The sequence below is a fragment of the Pinus tabuliformis genome, chromosome 4_2 (assembly GCF_031772625.1).
Source record: "Pinus tabuliformis cultivar Carrire ecotype Pingquan chromosome 4_2, CPIR1, whole genome shotgun sequence".
Taxonomy (NCBI): Eukaryota; Viridiplantae; Streptophyta; class Pinopsida; order Pinales; family Pinaceae; genus Pinus; species Pinus tabuliformis.
The window spans coordinates 62,156,386-62,173,683 of NC_142304.1; the positions used below are offsets into that span (position 1 = coordinate 62,156,386).

General features: G+C 38.2%; 1 pseudogene; it reads left to right on the forward strand.

The window, feature by feature from the left end:
- Positions 1–14,437, forward strand: part of LOC149168259 (F-box/LRR-repeat protein 14 pseudogene) — a 33,894-nt pseudogene extending 19,457 nt beyond the window's left edge.
- The last annotated feature ends 2,861 nt before the right edge of the window (positions 14,438–17,298 follow it).

A 17,298-nucleotide genomic window follows, 5' to 3' on the forward strand; every position in this document is an offset into this window, starting at 1 on the left:
ACCTTGATCTCATTCACTTGGATGGCATGAACTATTATTATAATTTATCTTCTAACATTACTTATCTTCTTCTTTAATCCGACTTCTTGAAAAACAACAAGACGTTTGACCTTTTCTGCAATAGATAGTTCTTCCTTCCTTCACACATGTGGAGGTGTTAGCCCTAAAACATACCCATAAACAACACCAAAATTTTCACTCTTCATTTCCTTCTCTTCGTTGGTTATCTTCACACTTCTTATTGCAGACTCACTTAACCGAATTCACTTGTCCACAAATGGAGGTTGATTTTCCATATATATAGTGTTTTGTCCATAAAAGCACGTGCTAGGAAGTGTTAAAGAGTGATAGGGAAACACAAGGGAGAAATAGGTGAAAATAATGCATGCAAATTTAATGATTAAGAGTTTGTGATAGGAAGTGTCAGTGAGTTCCGGCTGTGCTAAGGAGGGAGGGATAAGGTATGATAGGAAGTGTTAAGGCATGTGAGAGGCCAATGAAACCTTCCAAGATGTGCGAGGTGCTAGGGTGTGACAATGCATGTCAGAGAGTGTTATGGAGTGCCAAGGAAACAAAAAGGAGCACTAGTGTCAAATGCATGGAAATGAATGAATAAGAGTGTGTGACAAGGAGTGTCAATGAGTTCTAGGTGTGCTAAGGAGGGAGTGACAAGGTATGTTAGGTAGTGCCAGGAGATGCTAGAGTGCTAGGGAAACATGCCAAGGTTTGCTAAGTGACAAGGTGTGCCAATGCTTACTAGGGAGTGTTAGGATTGCAAAAGAAACATAAAGGAGAACTAGTTCAAAATGCATGGAAATGAACAAATAAGAGTGTGTGATAGGGAGTGTCAGCAAGTTCCAAGTGCGATAAGGAGGGAGTGACAAAGTTATATGTTAGGCAGTTCCAAGGCATGCAAGAGTGTCAGGACATGTTAAGGAGTGGTACAGTGTGCTAGTGAGTGTTAAAGCATGCAAAGGAATGTAGGGGATGCCAAAACATGCCACATAGTGCCAAGGGTTTATTAGACATGTCAGGTGCTATAGCATGTCAAGATGTAAACTATGTTTCTTAGTAGTTTTATGGCCATGGTTGGACGTGAGCCTTTCCTTGGTAACTTGTTAAGTGGGACGAGTTAAGATTAGACATGAGTAGCCTAACATGATTTATAGGCCATTCTTAGGTGAACAACGAATAGTATAGTTGTAATAACTATAACTTGGTCAAGATGTTGTAGTTGAGGTAGGACTTGGCTGGTTCCCAAGTCTCAAAAAGAATAAGGGTAGTTATGAGGGCATGATAACTAAGGAGTGCTAGGGCATGTCAAGGAATGAAAAGGCATGCTAACACATGCCAGAAAATGTAAATGCATGTGGATAACTGTTGGGGACTGTTAGGTCATCACAAGGGAGAACTATGTCAAAGTGCATGGGAATAAACGAATAAGAGCATCTTATAAGGAGTGTCAGTGAATTCCAGGTGTCCCACGGAAAAAGTGTATTAGGATAATTTCATAATAGGACTTACAATAGGTAAGAATATGATTGAAATAAGGGGATGGATAAAGAATATTTAGACAAATGGAGGCTTTGGGCTAAAGAAAACACTATTTTTTCAATGACTTGGTTAGGTTCCCAAGTCGCAAAAAAAGTAAGGCTGTCTATGAGGGCATGAAAACTAGGGAGTGCCAAGGTGTGTAAGGAATGTTAGGAAGTGATAACACATGCTAGAAAGCTACAAGGTATGTTAGGCATGCCAAGACATGCCAAGGGTTAAGGCATCCCAAAATGTTCTAGGTGATAAGGTGTGGCACCAATGCATGCTAGGGAGTGTTAGGGAAACATAAGGGAGGACTGGTTTCAATTACATGGAAATGAATGAACAAAGTGTGTGGTAGGGAGCGTTATCAAGTTTTGGGTGTGCTAAGGAGGTAGTGAAAATGTATGTTAGGTAGTGCCAATGAATGATAGATTCCTAGGAAATCATGTCGAGATATTCCAAGTGTCAAGGTGTGCAATGTGTGCCAAGGAGTATTTAGGAGTGCTAAGGAAACACAAGGGAGAACTAGGTAATAATGAATGGAAATGAATGAATAAGAGTGTGCGATAGGAAGTGTCAACGAGTTCCAAGTTTGCTAAGGAGGAGTGACAAGGCATGCTTGGCAGTGCTAAAGGAATTTTAAAGTGTTAGGGTGGTATGCAACTAAGATGTGCCAATGCATGCGTGGAAGTGTTAGCTGGAAGTGTCATGGAAATGAAAGGGAGCACTACATCAAAATTCATGGAAATGAACAAATAAGAGTTTTTGATTGGAAGCATCACCGATTTCCAGGTGTGTTAAGGAGGGAGTGACAAGGTATTCTAGGCAATGTTAAGGCATCTAGAGGCTAGAGTGACATGCCAAGATGTCCTAGGTGCTAGATGTACCAACACATGCCAAGGAGTGTTAATGAGTGCTAGGGAAACACAAGGGAGAACTAGGTCAAAATGTATGGAAATGAATTAATAAAATTTTGTGACTAGGAGGGTCAACAAGCTTTAAGTGTGCTAAGGAGAGAGTGACAAGGTATGTTAGGAAGTTCCAAGGAATACTACAGTGCTAGGGTGAGATTCCAAGTTATGTCAGGTGCTAGGGTGTGCCAATGCATGCTAGGGAGTATTAGGGAAACACAAGGAAGCACTAGGTAAAAATTCATGGAAATGAACGAATAAGAGTGCGTGACATGGAGTCACAACGAGTTCTAGGTGTGGTAAGGAGGGAGTGACAAGGCTATATGCTAGGTAGTTCCCAGGTATTCTAAACTACCAATGCATGTCAGAAAGTTATAAGGTGTGTTAGGAAGTGTCAAACCATGCCAAGGAATGTAATAGATGATAAAAAATTCCATATATTGTTAAGGAATTCTAAGTCATGTCAAGTGATATGGCATGTCAAGATGTAATGTGTTACTTAGTTGTTTTATGGCCACAGTTAGATGTGACGAGACTTGTCTTGGTAACTTGTTAAGTGGGATTAGCTGAGATTTGGCATGAGTAGCCTAAGATGAGTTACAAGTAGTTCTTAGGTGAATAGGGCATATGTTGAATTTCCAAGGCATGTGAGACTATGGGTTTGGTCTTCCAATCTTTGATGAAAACACACTCAAGTTCCAAAGGACATTTACTTTTCACAATGAAATCTACACACTTCAAGGAATCAAATAATTCACATGAAATATTTTAACTCATTCAAACTCTTATTTGTTATATTACAAACTATAATAGAACAGGCTAGAGCTCCCGTATTAGGGATCATGTCCCTTTACAATCACACTGGTACAAGGAATAAAACTAAGGCTTGGTGTTAGTCCTTTGACAACTAATCTACCTTGAACAAGACAACACTTCACCTACTTGTTGATGGTGGCCACATACAACCCTTTTGGTCCATGTACCCTGAACACATTTGACAGGTCCTCTTGCCTCCCATTTTACAACTCCTCAATCTACCTCTCTCAATGAACTCAACTCCTTTAGGTTAGTGAACTCGACTCAACAAAATTTTCCCTCTACATACCTCCTTTTTCCTTCAAGGTCTACAACACTTAAGGTCTTTGATCAGCTGTTCACAACTACGTTGATGAACAACTCTTTGGTTTGCCCATTTTTTCCATATTTCTGCTCCAAGATGACAAGTCTACGGCTATGGAGTTCAACCTTCTTCTCAATAATGCAATCCTCTACAATACAATGAACTAGAGCCATTTGGCTAGCCACTTGACTTCTAATTTAGTCCTTAAAATTCTACGCTTCCTTAGGCCCAATACAACTACCGTTCTATGAGTTTTGTTGTCCTTCACAAGTAAAGTACTTAGGGATCTTCTTTGACAGTCACCTAATAACTCTCCATCTGTACTAGGAATTCTCCTCTTCATGTCAATCCATTCATCATATGGCACATTTATTTTATTCAATCTTCTACTCAGGTTCAACCCTCCTTTGGATCTTCTATCTCCACACATACTTCTCCTAACCATCTTCCAGATTTGTGGTCTATATTCCACAAATAAACCTCACTCCAAGGGTCATGACCCATCTTCTTCTATGCAGATTTGTCACAGTCTTAAGGGCATACCTTATGGACTGAACATGCTATGAAACCACCCTAACTAGGGAATTATACTTATATTATAATTTCTTTAGAACAAATCCTGTCCACCCATAGAAAAAATAACAAGTCTTGCCTCCATAAGGGAATCGACCTAACTCATATGGATCCATAGATTTTGGGCATTTATTTTACTAAACCATGACCTGAACTTCAAATGTTTATAACCCTCAAGCTATGGTCACATCAGTCAATAATACACTTGCGGCTACTTTTTTTCTGGCCCTAAATTCCAGTGCAAACCCTCCTCCATTTTCATTGGCCTTTATCACATACCTTGCAACCTGCTAACCACTACAAGACAGGGTCTCAACCATCTATGTGCTTACAGAATTTGATGTGGCCTTCACACAAAAGCACCACTAAAATCACATGCTAAAATTCTCATGAGTCTCCTCTCTTGAGCTCAATCTATTAGAAGAGAACCAACAATATGCAATTGAACCCATTAAGATATACGGTATCCTTAGGAACTCTCACATGGTGATCTTTCTCTTGGTGGATGATCATGGCATCCCTTTAGCAACCCTTACTCAACCCTATAACTCAACTTACTTTAGGACGATATCTCTCCTAGCCTCCTTGATCAAATGAGCTCCTTCTCACTTCATGTTCTTGCCTTTGTACTAATGCCTCCTTAGATATATCTTCCTAGTATGGAAAATTTTAGGGGCTAATGTTCGCCCAGTGGGCTAATTTTCCATGATTTTTCCACAAAAAAGATTCGCCAATTTCCAATTTTATAAAAGACGATTCGCCCAAATTTTAGAATATAAAATTATCTTACCTTAAAAATCGCCAACATTATAGAGAGACTATATATAAAATAATTATAAATTTTATTAATTTTACAAATATATCAATAAACATTTATAATTTGCATATTAGCGATTAGTGAGATTCGCCAATGTTTTAAACTTCAAGAAAATTTTCCATCCTTAAAATTTTCCTAAGTTCCTAGCTAGGCCTCTTAGGAACCCTCTAGAACTTATGAGTTTATCCACTTAGACCTTCAGAAATATTAATTTTCCTTTTTAATTTTCTTTTAGATTTTAAACCCCATCTTCGGTCCAAAATCCTTTCACTTGGGTTCTTTTCCGACAAAGCCTTTCGTGGCCAAACTCATACAAATCCATCTCACTAGGCTTGTGGAGTGCCTCCCAAGCTACACAATTCAACAACATTGTCTATTTGTATTAATCATAACTTGTTCAAGCTCTTGTAGTTAAGAGAGGACTTGGTTGGGTTCCCAAGTTGAAAATTAAGTAAGGGTAGTTGTGAGGGCATGATATCCAGGGAGGGTCAGGACATGACAAGGAATGAAAAGGTGTGCTAACACATGTCGTACAATACCAATGCATGTCGAGGAGTGTTAAGGAGTTTCAAGGCATCACAAGGAAAAACTAAGTCAAAATGAATGGAAATAGCAAATAAGAGTGTGTGCCAGGGAGTTTCAGTGAATTCAACTGTACCAAGGATGAAGTGTGTTAGAAGAATTTCATAATAGGATTTACAAGAGGTTAGCCTATGATTGCGATAAGGGGCTCAGAATAGTAGTTTTAGATAAAGGGAGACTTTGTGCTAGGCACAAAACTGTTTTTCCTTTAGCTATTAGTTTTATATGACATGTGGCACATTTTGGCCTAATGCTCATGTTTTAAACTATTTTAGACAATATATTGTACATTGTTGTGTATAAGTTTTCGGGCACTCGACTTGTGTCGTCTTATATCATGTGTGTATTGTGCATCTTGTGGTTCTTGCAAACTCTTAGTTAATGATCTATTTTTTATATGAACTCGACATACATGTGAACTATTGTTTGTGTAATCTATATGTCTTAGTTGTTTTATGGCCATGGCTAGATGTGATCCTTGTCTTGGTAAGTTCTTAGGTGAAAAAGGCACAATATACTTGTAATAGGTGCAATTGGTCAAGTAATTAAGGCTAAAGCAAGCCAATTCCACATGAACTCTAGTAGCTAAGGACTTGATTGAGTTCCCAAGTCGTGAAAAAAATGTAAGGCTATTTGTGAGGGTTTGAGTGCCAAGGGATTCTAGGGAATGCTAAAATGTGCTAGATAGTGCGAAGGCATGTTAAATATGCTAAGCTATGCCAAGTGCTAAGGCATGGAAAGATGTGAAAAGGTGTCACAATATGTGTTAGGGGATGTCAAGGAAACAGAAAGGGGAAACACGTTAAACTAAAATGAAATGAACACATAAGAGGGTTAATAAGTCATCAATTTACCTTTTCCAAGAGGGTCGTGATAGTCACACCAACACTAGGTGCCAATAGGTGCCAAGTTCCAAGTTTTAGTGCATTCTAAGTGCAAAGTTTCCTCTGTTACTTCTCATCTACTTTCCAATAGGTGATCTCTAATAACTTTTAATATTAAACCATGCCAAATCATACCAAGGCATCTCAACGAATGCTAGACATGCTAAGACTTTCCAATTTCCAACACGTGCTAAGTGCCAATGTGTGTTAGGGAGCGATACACATGTTATGAAGTGGTAGTCCATGTCGAAGAGTGATAAGGTGGGCCAGAGAGTGCTAATTCATATTGAAAAGTGTCAGGGAGTACTAGGGAAACACAAGGGAGAACTAGGTAAAAATGAATGGAAGTGAATGAATATGAGGGTGTGTCATGGAGTGTCTGACATGCCAAGGAGGGAGTGAAAAGGTATGTTAAGCACTGGTAAGGCATGTTATGAAATATCAAGGCATGCCAAGACATGCCAGAGTGTGCTAGGGAGTTCCAGTGTGTGTTAACATGTGCCAAATAGTGCTAAGGCATGCCAATACATGACAAATGCTAAGGATGCTAAGATGTGCATTGTAGGTTTTAACCCTATATAGAAATTACCTGCATACGAATTCTAAGAACATAAAATAAACAAATACGAGATCATAACATATAAAACACATATACACAGATATTTTCCCCTAGATCCCAAAACCAAGACTACCAGCTTGATTTTTCATTATGTTCCTTTCAATGTTACATTACATATTTATGCATGCCAAAACATCCAATACCATGGATCAAAAACCATCGTGTCCAAAACCATGTGTGAAAACCATACACAAAACGATAGGTAGGTCTGCCCAACCTAATATAGGGTCCAAAAAAAGTTTCCACGGGGTGCTGCCCCAGACCCCGTATAGGGGACCTACCTGCCCCCCTCAAACCCCCCTGCGACCCTCCTGCTGCATAATCGGCACAATGAAGGGGTGGCTCCATCCCCCAAGTTAACTACATAGGCTAATCATGGAAAGAATATAACAAAATCCAATATTCCCCCACTTGTTGTTTCCTTTCCATAGGAGAGCTTAGTTATTTATTCAGCACTGCAACTCCCATTGTTTCTCTACACCAAGAGAACTTCTCAGAGCTCACATATTTTGTCAATGCATCTACAGTATTCTTCAAAGTTTCCACCTTTACTAGCAACACCTATTTTGTCTTCTATCATATCCCTCACAAAGTGATACTGAACATCAATGTGCTTTGTCTTTGAATGATAAGAAGGGTTATTTGCCAAGAAAATTGCACTTTGACTGTCACATTCTATCTTTATAGCTCCCTGTACTAACCCCATACTTGAACACAATCTCTGCAACCAAACTGCTTCCTTGCTTGCATGGGTGGCTGCCATGTATTCTGCCTCTGTAGATGATAATGCCACTACAGATTGTTTCTTACTCATCCAACTAACTGCACCTCCAAATAGGTTAAACACATACCCACTTGTAGATCTTCTCTAATCCGGATCTCCAGTCCAGTCTGTATCAACAATGCCATGAATATCCAACACTCTGTCCAACCCTGGTCTTCCTTCGTAGCACAAGCCATAATCACTAGTGCCACGCAAATACCTAAAAACTCGCTTCATTACTGTCTAATGCTCCTTTCCTGGTTTTGAAATAAAACTGCTCAATACTCCCACTACATGTGCAATTTCTAGTCTAGTACAGAAAATCGCATACATTAGGCTATCAACTACACTTGTATATGGAACACGAGACATGTACTCTTCCTCTTATTGTGTCTTGGGACACTGTTTAGTAGATAAATTTACACCAACAGGAATAGGAACCTTCACCGGTTTACTATCCTACATATTAAACCTCTGCAGTATTGTCTCAACATACTTTCTCTAGTTTAACCAGAGCTTCCTCTTTGCCTGATCTCTTTTAATTTCCATGCCCTAAATATAGTTTGCAGCACCAAGATCTTTCATGTCGAATTTGGAGGACAATTGGGTCTTCAAATCTTGGATAATTTCTTTGTCATTTCCAACCAATCACATATCATCCACATACAAGACTAGATAAATAACACGGTCACCAATTAATTTAAAATACACATAGTGATCTGCTTTGCTTCTGGTGAAGCCAAGTCCCCGTATAAATGTATCAAATTTCTAATACCACATCCTTGGTGACTACTTTAACCCATATAGAGACTTCTTTAACTTGCATACTAGTTCTTTCTTACCCTTCACCGCAAATCCTTCAGGTTGCTTCATGTAGATCTCCTCTTCCAGATCCCTGTGAAGAAATGTTGTCTTCACATCCATCTATTCTACCTCAAAATCAAAAGCAATAGAAATAGGTAAAAGTAATCTAATAGAAGCTACCCTAGCAACAGGAGAAAAAATATCACCAAAATCAATTCCCGGCACCTGGGAATAACCTTTTGCTACCGACTGAGCTTTGTATTTCTCCACCTTTCCTTCTTCATTTGTCTTCTTCTTCAACACCCATTTGCTACCAATGGGTTTCCTTCCAGTCGGCAACTCCACTAGATCCCATGCCTCATTTTTGTGCAAAGATGCCATTTCATCAACCATGGCCTCTTTCCAGAGTTTTCCATCCTCTGAATCTATTTCTTCCTTCATAGTTCTAGGATCATCATTAGTAATCGATAAAGAAAAATTTGAATAGAAAGCATATGGACTATACCTTTCTGGTTGCCTTCTTTCTCGAACTGGTCATTTCACACTTGGAGTTTGTGGCTATTCATCTTCTAATTCCTCTTTTGTTGTACAATCTGATTCTTCCTCCTTTAGCTGAAACTCTATCTTCTTAGGTTCCTTTGGTTGGACTTCATGTTTAATAACATCTTTAACCTCTTTTAACACCACGTCTTGGTTGTACACAACCTTCCTTGTTACTGGGTTCCAAAGCTTATAACCCTTTAAACCATCCTTATACCCAATAAAGATGTACTTTTCAGATTTACTATCCAACTTGGTTCTTTTCTCCTTTGGAACAAGTACATATGCATCACATCCAAATACCCTCAGATGTGAAAGAGAGGGTTTCTTTCCAGTCCATACCTCTTGTAGATTCTTATCCTCCAACATTGATGAAGGTGATCTGTTGACCACACAACATGTTGTCTCCACTGCCTCTGCCCAGAATTCCTTTCCTAACCCGACACCACTAAGCATGCTTTCCACCCTTTCCATTTATGTCTTGTTCATTCTTTCTGCAAACCCATTTTGCCCAGGTGTTTATGGAGTAGTCTTCTGTCGTGCTATACCACACTTCTTACAGAATTCTTCAAATTCCTTGCTGCAAAACTCTCCATCGTTATCTGACCTCCGCACCTTTATCTTCTTCTCTATCTGGTTCTCCACCAAAGCCTTAAATTCATTAAACCTGTCAAAGACTTCAGATTTCTTCTTAGGGAAATATATCCATGTATTCCTTGAGAATTCATCTATAAATGATACATAGTACACAGACTTACCCAGTGATGGAACCTCCACAGGTCCAAACACATCACTGTGCACAAGCTCTAATATTTGTTTCGCCCTCTTACCACCAGAAGGGAAACTCACCCGATTCTGCTTCCCATATACACAATTTTCACAGAAATCAAAATCCAGAGAGCTATTACTCATACCTTCTACCATACCTTTACCATGAAGTATTCAAAGGCCCTTCTCTCCAATATGTCCAAGCCTTTGATGCCACATCGTGGTCTTCTCTCCAGAGATCACTAGATTTTTTGCTCCACTTTCAGGAACCACAAAACTATTGCACCCATCAACAATAGTGCTACCTTGCAGTTTGTACAGAGTTCCAACCCGATCTCCCCACATCAATACTAGTGCTCCCCGAACCATCTTACAAGTATCCTTCTCCAACACTATTTTTACATCTGCATCATCCAACTTGCTTATAGAAATCATATTTCTGGCCAATGCAGGAATATGCAAAACACCTGGAAGTGTTCTAAACCTTCCACCTTGCAACTTCAACTTTACGTTTCCACGACCAACGACTTTAGCCTTCTTATCATCCCCTAAGAAGACATCACCACCATCGTATTTCTCATACTCGCAGAACCACTCTCTATTGGGAGTGAAGTGAAAGGATGTACCTGATTCAATCAACCATGCCTCATGAACTACATGTCTACTTGAAGAAGCGAAGTACACATCCCCACCTTCATCTGAGGTGGTTTTTTCCTCTGCAAAGGGAGCATCATCAGATCCCTTTCCTTTGTTAGGAGCTTTAGATTTCTGCATTTCCAGCAAACCACCTTTACAAGTTTTCCTGGAGATTTAGATCTCCCTATAGATTTACATCTCCCACTCGATGACTTACTTTTTTTTATGTTCTGGGACCATTCTCGTATAGATAGGGCATCACCATTCTGACTCTCCATATTTTTCTGTCTTATCTCCTCCATCAGCAAGGATGAGACTATTTCATCAAAGTGCAAGGTAGTTGCATTGCTACCTATTGCAATAACTAGACTATCCCACGAATCTGGTAGAGAACACAACAAACTGATGCACTTATCTTCATCTGAAATTTTAATATCAACAGATAATAACTGACTTACCACAACATTAAATGCATTTAGATGCTCTATCACCAAGTCTCCATCTTTCATCCTCAAGTTATACAACTTTTTCCATAGGAACAATTTATTCATGAGAGACTTAGATTGGCACAAAGTCCCTAACTTGTCCCATAAATCTATAGCCATAGCTTCCCCTAATACATTCAGCAATATTGAATCTGAGACACACAATCATATTGTGATCTTTACCTTCCAACTTCTTCCATTCTTCATCAAACACTCATGTTGTTTTAGTACCCAGATCTACCACGATCGATTGATCTTTATCCACAAACAGATCCTCCATCTTGAGTTTCCACAACTCAAAACTCTGACCATTAATTTCTCGATGTCTATCTTTCCATTGCTCACCATCTTCCCTCACCACCCGAATCGATCCCGTAGATCTCCCACTAAATATGGTCTACCACAGGCCCGAACAAAACCCCTTAGCAATAAAGGTGTCCCCTTTAAGCCAAAACAACTCTGATACCAAATGTAGGTTTTAACCCTGTACAAAAATTACCTGCATACGAATTCTAAGAACTGAAAATAAACAAATGAAAGAGCATGACACTTAAAACACATATACACAGAAATTTTCCCCTAGATCCCAAAACTGGGACTACTAGCTTGATTTTTCATTATGTTCCTTTCAATGTTACAATACATATTTATACATGCCAAAACATCCAATACCATGGACCAAAAACCATCACGTCCAAAACCATGGACTGAAAACCACCATGTCCAAAACCATGTGCGAAAACCATGCACAAAACCATAGGTAGGTCTACCCAACCTAATATAGGGTCCAAAAAGAAGTTCCCTGGGGCTTTGCCCCAGACCCCATAGAGGGGGCCTACCCACCCCCCTCTAACCCCGTGGTTAACTACGTAGGCTAGTCGTGGAAAGAATATAACACCACCCAATAGTGCAGGGTGTCAGGGTATGCCAATATGTGTCAAGGAGTGTCAGGGATACGTAAGGAAGAACACATAAGAGGGTTAATAAGTTAGGGCTTTATCTTTTTCAAAAGGGGCATGCTAGGCACACTAATAATAGGTTCCAATACATCCCAAGTGCCAATGTGTTACAAGTGCTAATGTATGTTAATGCATGCCAAAGTGTTTCAGGGTATGCAACACATGCTAGGAGAGTGTTATGCTATGCTAGGGCCTGCCAACCATTTCTTTTATTGTCCTATTCATGGTAATATGTTCTAGGTAAAAAGACGATCCAATACATGTGAGGTGCCAAGGAATGTTAGTGTGTACCAAAACATGTTAATATGGAAAAGAGTGTTAAGGAGTGCTAGTTCTCTCTCCTTAATAGAATTGACAAAGCCTAATTACGTATTAAATAATATAGTTCCTACACACTAGTGGAACTTTATCTAAAGGTAATTTGTTGGATAATAAACCTAATAGAGATTAATCATGTGTTGAATCATAGGAAAATTATATTCTCATTACTTGAGGGAATTGATACACACTAATTACTTCTTAACAAATTCATTGACTCTAACCACTATGGCCTAAAACACATAATGAAAAGGACTCCACAACAATGGTCTTAAATCATTATCTTTTGACAAAAAATATAGTATCATGCATGTCACATCATCAAAAATTCATTGGAATGATCAATGATGACAAACATTTTTTGATTGTCACCAAAAGTAACCAAAAAGAGCATTGGTGAGGGTCAATAAAAGATCATCACAATAATTGTCACCAAAGATAGAATCAGTGACGAGCCTTTAACAACCCTCACCAAGCGTGTCACTAAAAATGGCTTTGGTGACAAACCTTAAATACCATCACTATATACACTTACAATAATGCTTTTTTAAGGATCGTCACAATATGCGACATCGGTGATGAACCTGAAAGGTCTGTCACAGGCATGACCCTCACTAATGACCTTTTTTCTTGTAGTGTTTCAAAAACTGAAAAAATTGAAAGAGCTACATGCCAGAGTGAAGGAAAAAAAAATGACACTTGCTAAACTGAAAGCAAGAAAAAACGACAGTCGCGAAAGTGAAAGTGACACTTGAGAAAGTAAAGGTGTGAAAAAGTGACAATTGAGAAAACTCACTAGAATGAAGACACAAATGAAACCAAGAGTAAGAGAAATATTGTCAAGTGATATTGCACAAACCTTGTAACTAAACATTATGTAGACACTATTCCTAGAGATTGTGCAAGCCTTACTTTCAAGAATAGCACAATGGAAATTCTCAAGGATAAACATTGGATACTGAGCTTCCTAGAAAGGGGTGAAATTATGGATATATCAAGGATTAAGCATATGTAATAAAGTGGGTTTGATTGTTATAATCTAGGCGGAACACTTAAACTCTTAGCACAACATCAACCAATCATGAAGAGACAGTGGGGAAACTCGAAATGGTAGATCATAAAGTCATAGGTAAACTCCAAATTTCAAATGTATGAAAAATTTTGAAGGGTGTCTATCATAGCAACAATAGTGCCTCATTGTAAGCAGTGTATATTTGCTGGAGTATCTAGGTCGTCTTGAGATTTTGAAATATTTGGATATCAATAATTTTCAGGATATTGGATAAGGTGATCTAGAAAAGTTGGGGTATGGTTAGAGGAACCTGAAAAGGCTTCAATTCGAGGTTGATACAAATTATATGTACATGAAAGCATATGGAAATTTAGCTCTCGAAAGAGGGAAAGAACAATGGGTAGCTTGTGAGGCTCTAGAAGATTCAAGTGTTGTTAATTGCCTCTTCATCCCAAGTAGAGGACTTACTTGTATTCTTGAGAAATTTCAAGCTTTGCAAATTATCCATCTTGATATGTGTGTTGGGGTAAGAGATAATGATTTGATAAATCTTTCCCAGCAATGCCCCAAGCTAAAAACCTTATAATTGTGATTTCATTTAGATTTCTATATTCCTATCCTAATGAGAAATCCATTGTGGTTGACAAATGAGAGCTTGAAGGCCATTTATTATAATTTCTCTAAATTGGAATTAGTTTCATTATCATTCTCTGATGGAGATTTCTCGTCCTCGTCTTCTTTCAATCTTGCTAGAATAATTTCATTAATTAAATCATTCCCTATTTGGGTTTTTTTTCTTGACCATGCTTATTCATTCAATGATAGTGGCATAGAGGATCTTTGTGGAGCTCACATTCTAGAGATACTTTAACTTATACAATGCCAGGAGGTCACTAATGAAGGGTTTCATTGGTCAAGTACTTTCCATGCTTGAGTGTCATGTGACTTTGTAGGTGCTTGGGTTTGACTAATATTAGACTCAAAACTCTAATAGCTTCTCATAAATTAAAAAAGTTAAAGGTGGAATATTTCCCTCAAATCTCAGATAAAGGCACTCAAAGTGTTGCAAAGGTTGTCTCCTATAAGAAATATCTCTCATGGATTTATTGAAAGATGTTTGACCTTCATTTCCTGAATCATAGAATGGTTCATCCATGGATATCAGTTGAAGAATTTAATACTTATTAACATGCATTTTATAGATTAGAAGTGCAACATTATGAAAGAAGGCTAAAACTAGGTGTAGTGATATATGTATTATGAACAAATCCCTTATCTCAAATTTTCTCCTTGGCATAATAGGCTTGGAGTCGCCTTTCACATAGATGTACATGCATGGTTTTCTGATGATTAGATCTCATCCATATGTTGGATTGTTCAATCATTTCAAAAGATAAAAATTCCTAGACTTTTATATTTTCTATGTTTCATTTGAGATTCATTATGTAAATACCTATACCGTTGATTTTTTTCAATTATCTAGAATCATTTCCCCAACCCTAACCAAGAAAACTAGCTATAAGATTCAAGTGAGTGCTTTGGATTATTTTCATTTTTTGGATTTTACAATAATTTTATTACTTCATTTCTAAATCTATATAGATGTAATACAATGTGTATTGACAATTTTGAAAATATTGTACATATTATGAGTTCTTGATATTGACAAGTGATGTGTTAATTCATGTTTCTATAGTAATATTTTCCTAGTATTACCAAACCTAAACTATGTTGGTGAGTGTTAAAGGGAGTGTATGGGTTTGAATGTTATGTATATAAGTTAGTAGACTTCCTTTGTTCATAGTGTTAATTTTATAAGTGATATATTGTTCTCTTCTTTGATAATTGCATTTGTTCATTAACACATTACATCCACCCCATAACATCAAAACATTATTCAAATTTACATCATTATTCATCAGCAGATGCAACTATATAGAAGTAAAAATATCATCATCATCAATGTAGTAGAACATAAAGGAACAATAAAAGAAAAAAATTCACACATAGAGACATTGGGATTGGTCAAAGACTAGGGAAAAGCCCACTATGGGGAAAACCCTTACAAATTATTCTCCTTAGTAGATTATCATCAAATGATTCAGCAAAAAAGAGAGTTGAATGATTCATATCTTCATCTATGCAACTAACCAACAAAAGAACTACAACATCCTTGAAATGAACTCAACAATGTGTATTCTCAAAACCCTGATTTTGAAGTCTCTAATGAACTGTCTATGTTTGTGTTCTTCGCAGTCAACTTTCGAACACTATGATCATGGAGCGAAATATTCGAAAGATAGAAATTTCATCTTTTTAGTCTTGGTCACACAGTGGAGGAGATATGCGGAGTGACTATGGCTTCCCAATAACTCCATTGAGCCTTGCAAGTGAGCTACTAGGGTCAAATCTGGATTGTGAAAACCCTAACTCCCAGTTGCATGCATAGTGAGTTGCCTGTGTGACTGGAAGGCTCCAGACGCACGCATGTGCCTCTAACAGAGAAACTATAGTTGGCATCCTTCTATGTTGTGTATGTGACTATGGCCCAACAACCTAGATCTGAAATGTGAGCTTTGAACCCTGCAATTTCACCTTAGAGCAAACCTGATCCTGGGTAGACGAGCCTCTCACCTGTGCGAGATAAAAATAAGATAGAAGAGTGTCTCATCATTGTATCTAAATGAGGTATAGGTCACTTGTATTTATATCCTTCTAGGGTGGTCCACTTTCTTCAGGGTTGACCTTATCAAATATGCACATGTGGGATGTTCTTCATAATTATACTTTCCCTTATCTTATTTGAGTGATCTTTAGGTTGATTTTGGTCCTCTTAAAAATAGGAATCTAATGCATTCATCATCTCTGTCATATGAGCTATTTAAAGTGGAATTTGACCGCAGTTACATATTTTTAACACTCCCTCTCATCTAGGGAGAATTCCACCTTCCAATATATTTCCATTAATCAATATCTCATCCTTTCATCACATGTCACATCTCAAGTATGTCATCATCTCGAATAATAAATGTTCAATCAATGTTCATCTCAATTCATCTCTTGCTTATTCTTGCTTATCTCTTGATTTTCGTAGATCATGTGATGAATATTCTCGAATCTAAAAGAAGAATAGTTTTGACATCAGAGGGGAGCTCAATCTACCACCCTCTTTCCATCAGGCTACTGCTTGGAATCTTTACCAGCAATCTACAACCTGGAATCTCTATTAGCAAGCTACCACCCAGAAATATCAACAGGGAGTCAGATCTATGACTTGCATCATCATGAGAGAGAATATCATGAGGGAGCACATCTCAACCTGGAACCATATCAGGGAGCATATTTCAACCTAGAACATCATGGTGGAGCTACTACTACCACCCCATATCGAGAAATAGGTGATATAGAGAACCTACTACTCGACCCATCCTATTGCCTACTCATCTTCCCAAAAATCACCCTCAATAGTCATGTGCTAGAACACGTGCATCATAATAAACTTGGGTTATACACCCCAAGTACACTCTCAACTGGTTCACCAAATGGGGAGTAGTATTCCCAACAGGTTCTGCTTGTGAGTATGATGCCAACTGGGGTATACTCTGAAAAGACCAAGATAGGATGAAATACTACTCCAACCCTATGGGTAACAAATACAGGCGATACCCTATTTTCCATAGTTCCCTCAACCCCAAGAACCCTCTATCTCAATTCCACACCCTGGGAGCTCAGATAGGGAGGAAGAGCTAGCTCAGTGTCCTCGATCAGTGCTACTCTCGACATACTCATATTTGGTACCAACTTTATCATTATGTAGCAATAGCATGACTCTCTTGTTCATGTAGGTCATCAAGTCAAATATAATATTAGAACATAAATAATCATATATATCACAAAAAGGATATCATAGTCATCATCCCTCTTAAGGAGGTGGCAATCACAAGTATATGCATGTTTGGTTAAAAAAACCT